The sequence below is a fragment of the Paroedura picta genome, chromosome 1 (genome assembly GCF_049243985.1).
Source record: "Paroedura picta isolate Pp20150507F chromosome 1, Ppicta_v3.0, whole genome shotgun sequence".
In the NCBI taxonomy this organism is placed as follows: Eukaryota; Metazoa; Chordata; class Lepidosauria; order Squamata; family Gekkonidae; genus Paroedura; species Paroedura picta.
The window spans coordinates 191,960,535-191,973,548 of record NC_135369.1 but is presented as its reverse complement, the minus strand read 5'-3'; the positions used below and the strand labels follow the sequence as shown (position 1 = coordinate 191,973,548).

The 13,014-nt window shown below is 49.8% G+C and overlaps 1 long non-coding RNA gene across 1 annotated transcript; it reads right to left on the bottom strand.

Moving 5' to 3' along the window:
* Positions 1-620: 620 nt before the first annotated feature.
* Positions 621-5,293, bottom strand: LOC143822239 (uncharacterized). Its single transcript, XR_013226119.1, has 3 exons — positions 4,976-5,293; positions 3,726-3,955; positions 621-746 (listed from the first exon to the last, which is right to left on the bottom strand). It is a non-coding gene; the product is annotated as an uncharacterized LOC143822239 (long non-coding RNA).
* Between the last annotated feature and the right edge of the window lie 7,721 nt (positions 5,294-13,014).

Below are 13,014 nucleotides of genomic sequence, written 5' to 3'. Positions count from 1 at the left end.
GGGGTTGGACTAGATGGCCTGTACGGCACCTTCCAACTCTATGATTCTATGATTCTATAACACTCACAGACTCAGTTGACAGCCCATAGGTCAAATCAGAACCAGCACTTTTTAATGGAGAAGCAAATTAATTCAGCTGCAAAAAAAGGCTTTATGACAGAAAGATTTAGCATAGAAAACACTTCCCTGTTTAAAAATGGCAAAATGAGTCCGTGCTATTGTTGTCTTGAGGCTAGACTACTGCAATGCACTCTGCATGGGTCTTTCCTTGAAATTAACTCAGGAACTCCAGTTGAATGCCATAGCCAGGTGGTCATTGACTATCAGGCTTCTCATCACTTTTACAGTCTCATTTCAACGGTGGCCACATAGGTCAATGTCTGTCTCTGGGCCTAACTCACAGGGTTGTTATGAAGATAAAAATGGGAAGGGGGGAGTCTTCAGTACCACCCTGAATTCCTCAAAAGAAACATGAAATAAAACTGCATAGGTCATCTAAGCCCTCAAAAGATGTCCCAACTTACCTAGTCAGGTGGTTCTGAGGCCTGGTTCATGCACAGAAGTTGGACATTGTTCCATGTGTGAACAAAGCACCTCAAAATGCATTTATTTTAATTGTATTTTATTTATTTAAAACATTTCTGTGTTGTCTTTTCACACAAACACAGTCCTGAAGATATAAGACATAAAAGATACAGCAGAACTTTCCTATGGATCCTCAGAGTCAGTCCTTCAGATCTTTGTTCCTAGTCAGCAAACATAGAGAGACAAAACAAAATAAGTGCATGTCCAGGTTCAACTGAAATCTATAGTCTACTTCAGGGGTCCCCGATCTTTCTGAACCTGAGGACAGTTTTGGAATTCTGACACAGTGTGATGGGTGTAGTTACAAATTGGCTGCTATAGGAGACGGAGTCAGCCGGCTGCTGTGGGAGGTAGAGCCAACCACGAAATGGCTGCTACAGGAGATGGAGCCAGCCACAAAATGTCTGCTGTGGGAGATAGAGCCAGCCACAAAATGACTGCTGCAGGGGGTGGAGGCAGCCATGACACGGACTGAAGTCCAGCTGCAGTCATGCAGGAAAGATCCCTGTGACATGTTGGCAGCCCCTGCCAAAACCCCTGTGTAAAAGTTGCCAGCTCTAGATTGGGAAATACCTGGAGACTTCGGAAGTGGAGCCAGGAATGGGCAGGAGTTGAGGATATAATGCCCTGGAGTCCACCCTCCAAAACAGCTGTTTTCTCCAGGGGAACTGATCCTTGTAGTTTGGAGATGACCTATAATTCCAGGGGATCCCCAGGTTCCCAGGTGTCCACCTCCGTTGTGACCCCTAGACTACTTTGGAGACCCCTGGTCTACTCTGACCAAGATAAGAACTCCTGTTTTGGCTTTGGCCTTCTTCCCTAGGGGTCCTTTGCTACTCCTGCATCACTCGCAATGCTATTTTAAGCGCCTTCTTCGACCAGATGTTCCCCTGGTTCCCAGGTGCGTTCCTGTCTCTGTCAAAGCCCTCTTGGTTCCTATGGCAGACTGCATAGCTGCTGTCCACCCAGCCAGAAAGACTGCAAACAGCTCCACACCAGCAGAGCTGCTCTTCTGCCGGCAGGTTCCTTGGAGACTCTGTTCATGAGCCAGTGCTTTTCAGAGTGCTGCAGGATGCAAAATATATGGGGAACACGTCACAAGGACTTGCAGGGGGGCATCCCATTCCCCCCTGCCCCACTGTTTTCTCTTTCCCTTCCCTGAAAGCCCTTATGGCCTCTTCGCTACATCTCATGGTGGCCAGAAATCCCGCCTTTGGCGGGGCAGTTCCGCACTTGGGGCATTTGCCCTGCGTCCCGTGGAGTTTTCTAATTGTCCCACGGCATTCTCCAATTTAGAAATAATAATATCTCAGGAGGCCCCCGTGCAGGCGCCAGGGCTCCAAGGCAGGGCTTCCCGGCTGGCTCTGCTGCCGCCTGCCGGGTGGCCTTTGTCTCCGCGCCTTCCTGCCTCCTCATCTGCTGGGCTCTTCCTGGGCCACCACTGCTGCTGCTGCCCTGAGGCCAGTCAGGGAGGGAGGGGGAGGCAGGAGGGGGAGGGAGGGCCCCCCTGCTGCCGCCGCCGTCACCCCACCGCCGCCCTTCTGAGGCCAGTTGGGGAGAGAGGCGGGAGGGGGGAGGGGGAGGGGGGAGGGCCTGCCTGCAGCGGCGGCAACAACAGCGGTGGTGGTGATATGTCCCACCTTGTGGCCCCAGATTTCTGGCCACTTTATTTGGCTTCTTCTTTCCATCCACCCGTAGGGTTGCCAGCTCTGGATTGGCAAATTCCTGGACACTTTGGGGGTGGAGCAGGATTAGGGGAGGGAAGAGACCTCCGTGGGGTATCATGCTATGGAGTCCAGCCTCCAAAGAAGCCATTTCCTGAAATTAGGAGACCATTGTGGAATTTTGCATAGGAACATCAGAAGGGCCCTGCTGGATCAGACCAGTGGTCCATCTAGTCCAGCTTCCTAACTCTTCCATAGGGCTCGGACAGTTCCTCTGGAGGGCCAGCAATAGGGCAGAGAGGCTGAGGCCTTCCCCTGATGCTGACTCCTGGCTCTGGGATTCAGAGTTTCATAAGACATAGAAGAAGATCCTTGCTGGATCAGATCAATAGTCCACCTAGTCAACTAATTCTTCTGGCAGAGAGGCCAAGGCCTACCCCTTATGTTGCCTCCTTTCTCTGGGATTCAGAGGTTCTGTGACTCTGAATGTGGAGGTTCCCCTCAGTCACCACGGCTAGTAGCCACTGATTGACCGGCCATCCAGGAATCTATCTCTTCCCCTTTGAAAGCTCTTTGTTCCTATGTCTATCACAACATCCCCTGGCAGTAGATACCCCACATTTTAATCATACTGTGTAGAGTAGTATTTCCTTTTGTCCATCCTGAACCTACTGCCCATCGAATTCATTGGATGTCCTTGAGCAGGGGTAGTCAAACTACGGCCCTCCAGATGTCCATGGACTACAATTCCCAGAAGCCCCTGCCAGCATTCGCTGGCAGGGGCTCCTGGGAATTGTAGTCCATGGACATCTGGAGGGCCGCAGTTTGACTACCCCTGTCCTTGAGTGTCAGTATTTTGGGAGACTGGGGAAAGGTTCCCTTTGTCAACTCTCTCCGCCCCATGCATCGTTTTATAAACTTCCATCTTAGCCCCCCACCCCACCCTTTCCTCTCTTTTCTGAACTGAAAAGTCCCAAACCCTTGAGCATTTCATTCTAGGGAAGGGGCTCCAGCCCTGTAGCCATCATCTCATGGGCTTCATTCAAAGTGATCATGGTTAATATTTCTGCTTTGCTTCACTTCCGTTTACTGACTTCTGGTTGGTACTAAAACGCTCATCCCCGGGCATGGCTCCCTGAACCATCACTCTACCTATTGTATCGACACACTCGCTTGAGAGATGGAATATAAATAAAGTTCATGTCTTAGTTGCTTAACACCCACTTAGGGCGGCTGTCTTGCCCCTTAGTTGTACAATCTGGGGTCTCGTCCTCATTCAGCACACATAACTAATCTTCAGTTTTATTTGGCCCTGTCCAGAGGGGCCCTTCTCCAAGTCCTGTGGAAACAACACTATTTGGATGCACAGAAATATGTGGAAAACTCTGTCTTTGGCTTGCTGACATGCACACTAACACACACACCAAGGCAAACTTCGTGACAGCTCAGCTAACAAGATGATATGTGGCGCCTTACCTGCAGGCCATGCACCTGGCCAAACCGGGATTAGCCGCAGCATAACAGACAACTGGTAATAAGCCTTCCCGGCGTTTGCTGCACCTCCTCCTAAGCGCTTGGCGAAATTCAAAGATGAAATTGTAACCGCTCGAAGAGACCCGCTTTCAGCTGGAGATGCCCAAGTGAGAAGCGTAAAGTGGGTGTGAGACAGACGCATTCGGGAATGTCACACCAACGTTTCCCGAGGCCTAGAGAAGAGAGAGTCAGAGGTTTGTGCTGAGTCTCAGTGGACTTAGAAGGATTGAACTCTGCTTCAGTCTGTCCTGTAAGATGCAAAGCCCCTTCCTTTATTTAAACAATGTGGGGGGAGGAATCAATTCTGCTTTGGGTTGCCAATTCCAGGTTTGGAAATAACTGGAGATTTCGGGACTGAGGCTGGGGGAAGGCAGGGCTTGAAGAAGGGAGGAGCCAATGCCATGGAGTCCTCCCTCCACGGCAGCCATTTTCTCCAGGGGAAATGACCTCTTTGACCCAGAGATCAGTTGTAATTCCAGGAAGACACCTGCAGGATGGCAACCCAAGTTTCACTCCCTGGCCGTGGACAGATCTCACTGTGGTTTGCAGCTTTCCCTTAGTGTTGATGAATGCCGTAGAAATACAGTTGGAAGGAACGTGGTACCAGGAGACATCTTGGCTTACAAGCCTACTGATTCACTATTCAGATCCCCAAATACTCACTCTGCACTGAATACGAAAACATTATTCCTCGCTCGCTACAGGTGAACACACAAAGCTGCTTTACTGAGTCAGATTCTTGGTCCATCCAAGTCAAAACTGTGTACTGGGACTGGCAGTGACTCCCCGGGTTCCAGGCAGGGGCCCTTCCCATTACCTAATGCCAGATATTTTTTTAGCGGGAGATATTGGGGACTGAACCTGGGGCCTACTGCATGCCCTGTTCTACCCTGAGCCACAGCCCCCGCTCTGATCGGCGATGGGTGCACAAGGTCTTTTCCATCACTTACTGCCAAACCTTTTAACCGGAGATGCCAGGGATTGATCCTGGGACCTTCTGCATGCCAAGCAGATGCTCTACCACTGAGCCACAGTTGCCATGCCTGAAACTAGAATTATGGTACCATGGATACGGGCATGAAAAACTGTGACTAGTCCTCGGAAATCCTTAAGCGTCCGTGCGTTCCTCCTCCCCATTCCCTTCTTATGAGCTCTTGGAAACAGAAGAGTGCTGTGTTCCAAATACAACATACCTGGCCAGTTCCTCCTAATCGCTTTTGGCTCACTTCTCCTCTCCCCAGCTGAGACAGAGTGGATTGAAAGCGTAGACATGGCTATTTAGAGAGATTTCCCGATCTGATGCATAACCCAGGTGCCAACTTGGCTACATAATATTATTAGAGGCTTCCTGCATGTAACTCTGCCATATAATAAACAAATAAACAATAAGCAAGTAAATAATCAAATAAATAAATAAATAAATGCCAAGAAAGGAGACTTGGCCCCTAGTTGTACAATTTGTTTGCCTTATAAACCTTCAGTTAATTCCTCGGCATGTGACCCGCCTGACAAAGACGTGCCTAGTGGTCACTTCATAATCCTCTGCAGGACCCCCGGCAACATACATGGGCAGTTTATCCTCACAATGACCCTGTGAGGTAGCTTCGGCTCAGAGAGTATGACTGGGCCAAGGACACCAAGGCCCATTATGCACGGAGTGGAAGGTCCGCAAGTGGAGCTTCCCGGGACCAGGGCGCAACCAGAAGCGGCTCCAGAGTAGCCACGTGCATAATCGGATACTCTGGGTTTTGCCGCCGTTGCGTTCCGTCCCGTGCATAAGCGGTTTGCTTCGCTTCTTCCTCCTCCACGTTCTCCATGCCGCCGTTTCAACAGCCGTGCATAATAGGCCCATATAAGTGGATTTGGACAGGAGCTTCCCTGGTCCAAAGTTCCACACTGTAACCCAAGACTCCCTACCTTGTCTGGGGTGGGAGGCTAAGCCTGAATCAGAGGGAGGCAGGGGGGGGGGATCCACGAGCAGCGAACATGAAAGCACCTGTCAGGTGTGTATCATGAGAAGAGTGGCTAAGATGGCTGCCAGGACAGGCTTACTTCTCTCAGACTTTTCTTCTCTGCCCTCAGCCCCCGCCCCCCCCCCCACCAACACATGCTGTCTTCCAAACAGTGAGCCGTCAGCGATAGGTGGAATGGGATACTGTTTAACCGCAGAATAATTCTAAGGCCAACTTTGCTAAACACAGCACTGGGGATGGTTTTGCAGTCTGTAGCCAGAGGTCTTTGAATGTTCCTTGGTGTGGATGGAAGCAAAGGCCGACGTCCAATTCAGTTTCACAAAGCATACTTTGAAAAATGTGGCCACCAATCACCAATGGATACCTTGGCTCTGAAAAGATACCCTTTGAACCAGCCCCAAAGAGGTAAGCAAAGCCAAATTAAGTTTGGGGCCCTTCTCCTGAATCCCCTCTCCTGCTAGGAATACCGGACGCCAGCTGGGCCTGGACTTCGGGCTGCATGCTTTGTAGACTTCTTGAATAAATGCATGGAAAGGTGAGTTATAAATATTTTAATTCTTAAATAAATACTCTTTGCTCCGGGGTGTGGTAGGGTATGGGTCGGATCCACACCAATATAACTGTTCCATGAACTTAAATATTATTGGAATTATTAAATACTAGGAGTAAAGCCCATTTTTAAAAAATGGGCCATGGAAGGGTAAAGCAGGGAAAGGCCCCCCACCCCACCCAACCGCGCTCCCCGGGAGGCTGGCCACTGTGCAAAGGAGATCCAGGGTGGGGTGAAAAAAAATGGAGGATGGGAGAGGGGATGTGGCCAATTATCGTCCAGTGGTCCGAAAGTTGTAAAGCCACAACTGGTGGAATCTGGTGGAATCTGGAGAACCATCCAGTTTAATGTATTTTGCCCCAGGTTTTACTGTAAGCTGTTGTAGTGAAGAATTAAAATCCCACAATTTCAGTAGATGAGGGGAAGGGATGATGAAACTAAGGAAACAGGAAGGCAGGCCAAGCAATAGGTTCTCTGGGCATCAGTACGACCGTTTACGCACTGGAAGATTCATGCCAGGCTGCAGGCTGGAGTTTTAGTCGTGGCAGATTGCCCCACCTCTTCCTGCACCCACAAGGGGGAGCATGTGGCCCGGTGCACCTCACCTGCCCCCAATTTGTGCTCTTGCACAGAAGCTGGGGCAGTGAAATTCCCAGTGCATAAATGGTCTAAGAGAGACCAAAGGATTGTGTTCCATCTGGGACAGACAACCAGGTTCTGAATTTCGCATTATCATTTGACAGTCTTTTGGATTATTGTTTTTAATATTCCCCATTACTGGAAAAGAGGTACGGAAAATTCTAAAGGATCTTTTATGATATGCTGCTACAGCTCTCTTAGGGATGCCAACTCCCCAACGGTACCTAGCGATCCTCCGGAATTAGGGATAGGCATGGACTGGCTCATGAATGAACATTTGTGATGAATTTTGCCTGGTTTGTGGTTCACAAACTAAAGAGCCACCACGAACTTCCATGAATTTTAAGGGATTTGAGGAAGAGCAGGCAGCTCATCATGAACAAGAGGTGAGTGGTGAGGAGCAGAAAGCAGGGGCTAAAGTACTGAAATGATCAGTAGTTGCAGCCAGTGAGACAGACCAGGGATATTAGGAGCCGGCTAAGAAATCCTGAGCCCAACTGAAGCCGTGGTAATAATTCTCAGTTTACCGACACCCAGGAATTATGAGCACGCTGTGCTTTTGGAAAAATATATTACACGTGGGACAGCTCGAGTCCTCCGGGCAAGCGTTCTGTTTCTTTCACGACCCATAACTCAAGATTCGGGCATGGGCTGCCCCTCTGGCAGAACATCTTCATTCTCCACAGGTGAGACAGATGACCAGGGAGACAGTATAGAAACTCAGAGTCACCTGGCAGCGATTGGGGTGAAATTATTTTAACCTCTCCCACTGTCCGTGGTCAGTTATTGCAGACAGAGGAGTAAAAAATACAAAGGAAGTAAAATTCTTTAAAAAAAAAACAGCTGGAGAAACAGACATAATTGTCTACTAGCTGCACTGGAGCTGTGACCTGATTATGGTGGTGCTATGGTGAATTACGCCCCATAAAATGGTAAAGGGAAAGGAGCTAATGCATAGCGCACAAATCTATCGAGATGATAATACATAAAGCATCAACTAGCAGATACAATGTGGTAGATGAAACGCCCTGAGATGATGAGTGTAATGAAAAAAGCATAATCCCATCAGCCTTTCTCTAAACCTGTTTATGGGTTCAGACATTTATGATTGCTGGGTCCAAATACTTCTTGAACTGTAAAGCATGTCCCTCATGGCATCCCACTGATGTCCCCGTCTCAAGACTCCCTCGTTGGCCCGTTGCTGCCTCAGTCGTGTTCTTGCAAAACATTTTCCTGTTTTGTTCCGTGCTCTTATTACATCATGATTTTTTAAAGAAGAAAATTGGATCTGAAGACGGGTCCTTTAAAGTAGTGCTCCCCAACCGTTGACAGGCCGTGAGACCTTCAGCAGCAGGCCACGGCTCCCTCTTCCTGCCCCCCTCGCAGCAAGCAGCGTGCCAGGCCACGAGCAAATTGCCTGCCGAAGCGGCCGATTAGCTTGCGGCCCAGCAAGCTTCTTGCTGCGGGGGGGGGGGGGAGGCAAACGTGCATGTGCGGATCTGCCACGCATGCACATTTGTGCCTGATGGGGGCGCAAATGCACACACACTGCAATTTCACGCAGGCATGCATGCACAGAGCTGCCATGCAAGCTCATTTGTGCCCCCGCTGGGGGCACAAACGCGCATGTGTGGCAGGTTCACAAATGCGTGTTTGTGCGGGGCTGCTGTGCATGCGTGGAGCCCCTGGTCACCCTCTCCCCCCACCCCTTGGCAACGGGCCACAACCTGAAAAAGGTTGCGGGTCGCTGCTTTAAAGAACGGTGGGAGTAATTTTCATCAGGTAGTTTTGCAAAGGGTCTGAATTCAGAATGAGCTCTAGAGCTGGCGTGGTATAGCGGTTAAAATTATTAGACCCTAATCTGGAGAACTGGGTTTGATTGCCCACTCTTCCTCCACATGCAGCCAGTTGAGTGACCTTGGGCCAGTCTCAGTTCTCTTAAGCCTGTTCTTGCAGATCAGTTCTCTCAGAGCTCTCTCAGCCCCACCTACCTCTTGGGATGTCTGTTGTAGGGAGAGGAAGGGAAAGGTTTTTGGAAGCCCCTTTCCAGATAGTGAAAAGTGGGGTATTAAAAAGCAAGCTCTTTTGAACATCCCTAGTGGACTGGGTCACCAGGATAAAGTTGCCAGCTGTGGGTTGAGCAATACCTGGAGATTTGCGGGGAGGGGGGGGGGCGGTGAAGCCAGGGGATGGGGGGTTTAGGATACCTTGCCCAAAGTGCCATGCCATAGAGTCCCCCCTTCAAAGCAGCCATTTTCTCCAGGGGGGTTGATCTCTGTTGTCCGGAAGTCTGTTGTAACATTGGGAGATCTCCCAGTGCTGCCTGGAGGCTGGCAACCTCTCAGTGAAGGGGAGTAAAGCGAGTGTGGTGGACTGCTGGGACCTGCATGTTCTCATCGCAGCCCTACCATGAAGTTCAGTAGGTGAACTGGAGCCACCTCTTGTGGGGAGAACATAAGGAGGAACTGACTTGCAGGAGGGCACTTTGGGAGACCCGCACAAATTTCCATTGGCTTCAACAAGGCCACAGCTTTATTAATACTGCCCAGGAGTGTTGGCACAGCATGGGAGAGGGAGCCTGACTTGCAGTCGGAAGACAACAAGAACCCGGACCCCAGCAGCACCCTGGAGCCCTTCTGGATCCCCCGCTGGGAACACAGGTCTCCTTGCTGCTGGGATCCCACCCATAGGAAGAGCCAGCGGCACCCTGGGGCCCACCCGGTTCCCCCACCAGGAATGCAGGTCCCCTTGCCACTGGATTCCCACCTGGGGCGTCAAGAGGAAGCACACACTTTCCTTGGCCACGCCTCAGGCCACCCAGCACTGTAAGCCCTGGGGTGCCAAGGAGAGGTGCCCTCCTCCTTCTTGGTCCCACCCCAGCTACCTGGCACAGTGAGCCCCAAGCCTTCCCAGCTGGGTCAGCCCTGCTCGCAGACCTGCCACCTCGTAGGGAGGTCCCCAATCTGGGGAGTCCGATGCGCAGACCAAACTCCCTCCAAACATGCCCCATCCCATGCCAAAACCGCCAGCTGTGACAAAATGCAATATAAAGACATCATCCAGTGGCCCTACAGACAGAAGCTTAACAGCCAACAAAACAGGATGGGAGGGCGGGAAGCTGCTAAGGTGTCCTGAGCCCATGCCCAGGCGCCAACCAGGCCAGCACAATCCTCTCGTGCAGCGCTGCCCTTCCTGCTGGCTTAGAACCTCCCCCCCCCAACGTGTCTTCTTGCCGCCCGCTCCTCCACTGCATCAATGGCGGCGGCAGTTAAGTCTTCGCCGCTTTTGCCATGTGCACATTGCTGAGTTCACTTGAAGCCACAGCGGCCACAAAGGATAATTAAAGAATGACTAAGGGAATAGGAGGATGGGGGATGAGTTTGTTAAGACCTTACCTAAGCCCTAAATGTTCTCATGAGCACGGTGTACACACAGAGCATGTCTGATCTGCACAGAAAGGACATTTCTTGGTCAAGTGGGACCATACCAAAACGCAGAGAGACACAACTATGGTGTAGTGCAGGGGTGGCCAAACTGTGGCTCTCCAGATGTCCATGGACTGGCAGGGAGTTTGGCCACCCCTGGTGTAGTATGTGTGTAGGTCCCCATGGTACCTGCCAATACTTCCCTGGTGCCTGCCAAGTGCTCTTAGAAAGTGGGCAGCGCCAGGTGAGACTTTTGACCAGCCAGCAAGCCTTCTGATAGGGCCTTGCAGATCTGATTGGCTGTACAGCTGCCACTCCAGAACAAGGGTCATCACTATGTGATGGAAGCCACAGTGGCCATTTTGTCTGCTAGCTCTGTCTCCTCTGGCTGCCATTTTGTAGCAGCCATTCTGTGGCTGTACCTACCACGTTGTTAGAATTCCAAAGTTGCCCACAGGCTCAAAAAGCTTAGGGAACTCTGGTGTGGCAGATGGATTAAGTCTCTGGGGAACCAGGTTCAAATCTCTACTTGGCCAGGAATCCCACTGGGTAACCCTGGGCTGGCCCTTCCACCAGATTCACCTCACGGGAAGAGCCACCACTGCAGCCCTGAGATGAGGGGACAGGGTGGGCTTAAAATGTGCTAGAATAAGAGAGTGTAGAGAGAGGGGTTTGGGTTGACAAAAGCTGTGACCAGCTACCAGATTGGCTAAGGCAACAAACAGAATAGAGTTGATTGCATTTCAAAGGCCTGGCTCTGTTCACACCTTCTTCTGGTTTTGGAAGGCAACCCATAATTGGGAGAGAAGTTGAGGACTTGGTTAAAAAGCCATCCTCCTTTCCCCCTCCTCATCTATAGCACCTGCTCCTGAAGTGGGCTTCTTTCACTGAAGAACTGTTTGGCCTGTCAAGCTGCATTAGGCCAAATTAGTTCTCATTTCAATCACTGTCCAAGATTACCCTGGACAGTCTCAGTGACCATTCAAGGACATGCGCTCCGAAGCCACAGAAGGAGCAGGGAAGCGGTGGCCGTCAATCAAGACAAGGTCCCTTCAGGGAGCTGATAGCTGGGTTGGTTGCTTTCGACAAGGGAAGCCTATGTCAGAATTAGCCTGCATTTGTTGACATGGTTTACGACGATTGTAAATGTGATTTTTTAAAAACTCATTTATGAGGGACTGGTTGGTAAAGCGGAGAATAGCTATCATTTGCATCGAGGGAGATAGTTCAGGCCGGCACCATAGACTGCGGCCTTGGGAACTGGGTGGGTATGCCAAGCTTCCAGGCTGATCTGGATTTCACTAGTATCAAAGTAATGCAGGAGATGCCAGAGTTTGACTAGGTAGAGAGAAAGCAAGATTAGGCTGCTTAAAAAAATAAAATAGTTTTTATTCAGCAGAGAAACAACTGTGTACAGAAAGATTATTATCCCAAGTGTGTGGATTGAGCTGAGGATGCCATAAGTCAGAAGCGACTTATAATCATAGAATCATAGAATCATAGAGTTGGAAGGAACCTCATGGGTCATCTAGCCCAACCCCCTGCACTAGGCAGGACACTCACAACCCTCTCGCTCCTCCACTGTCACCTGCCACCCCCTTGATCCTTCACAGAATCAGCCTCTCCGTCCGATGGATATCCAGCCTCTGTTTAAACGTTTCCAAAGATGGAGAACCCACCACCTCCCGAGGAAGCCTGTTCCACTGAGAAACCACTTTAACTGTCAGGAACTTCTTCCGGAGGTTTAGATGGAATTTCTGTTGAATTAATTTCATCCCATTGGTTCTGGTCTGTCCCTCTGGGACTTGATGGCACACACGATGCAGTTGTTCTTCCTAAGGATAACAATTTGATTTCCATGATCCGACTTTCAGGAAAAAGGTTCCCTTGGAAACATGTAGACGTTACAACTTCAGTGGTCAGCTTGTTGCGGCTTCGTACAATCTGCCTCCTGCCTTAAAAAAACCCCAAGAATATCCATTGCTCCTCAACAGACCGATCTGATTCATGCTCTGTCATTGGCTTTCCGTGGTATTTCTTTCTCAATCTCTCCATTGCAAGAATCAATGCCCTAGTCAATTAATTTGAAAAACCATTAAAAAACAGCAAAAAGTATTTATGCGACAGCATCAGTAATTGGTTTCACGAACTTACCCGGTTGCTTTTATTGGCCTCCTGAACTTATTAACTTCACAGTTGCTACTTAGTTAAATAAATAGGCGTTGATGAGTGAATTAGTCATCGTAAGGATTTCTTTCCCTCTCTTTTCGTTAGGTAGGGCCAAAGCTGCCTGGCGACTCCCTCATCATGAGCTGATTAAGCTAGCAGGGAATTAATTGAGCTCAACGTGGTTAGTCTGACCATCCCACTGCAGCTGCTCCGCTAACTGTGGTTTGTTATCATTTATCAAACCAGGGTTTGAAGCCCCAGACTCTGATTTCTGCACCGCAGCACAGGATCCCCACCAGATTTCTGTGGACAAGATGGCTGAAAGAGCAAAGTGCAAAATTGCATGAAACCCTGGGGTTTCTTGATGGCCCTGGAAGAGTTCCCCAAATGGGTGGGAGTTAATTAATTTGTAAATATATTTTTCAAATTTGTTAAACATTTATTGGGTGATATGACCATATATGGTCATGTCAGCC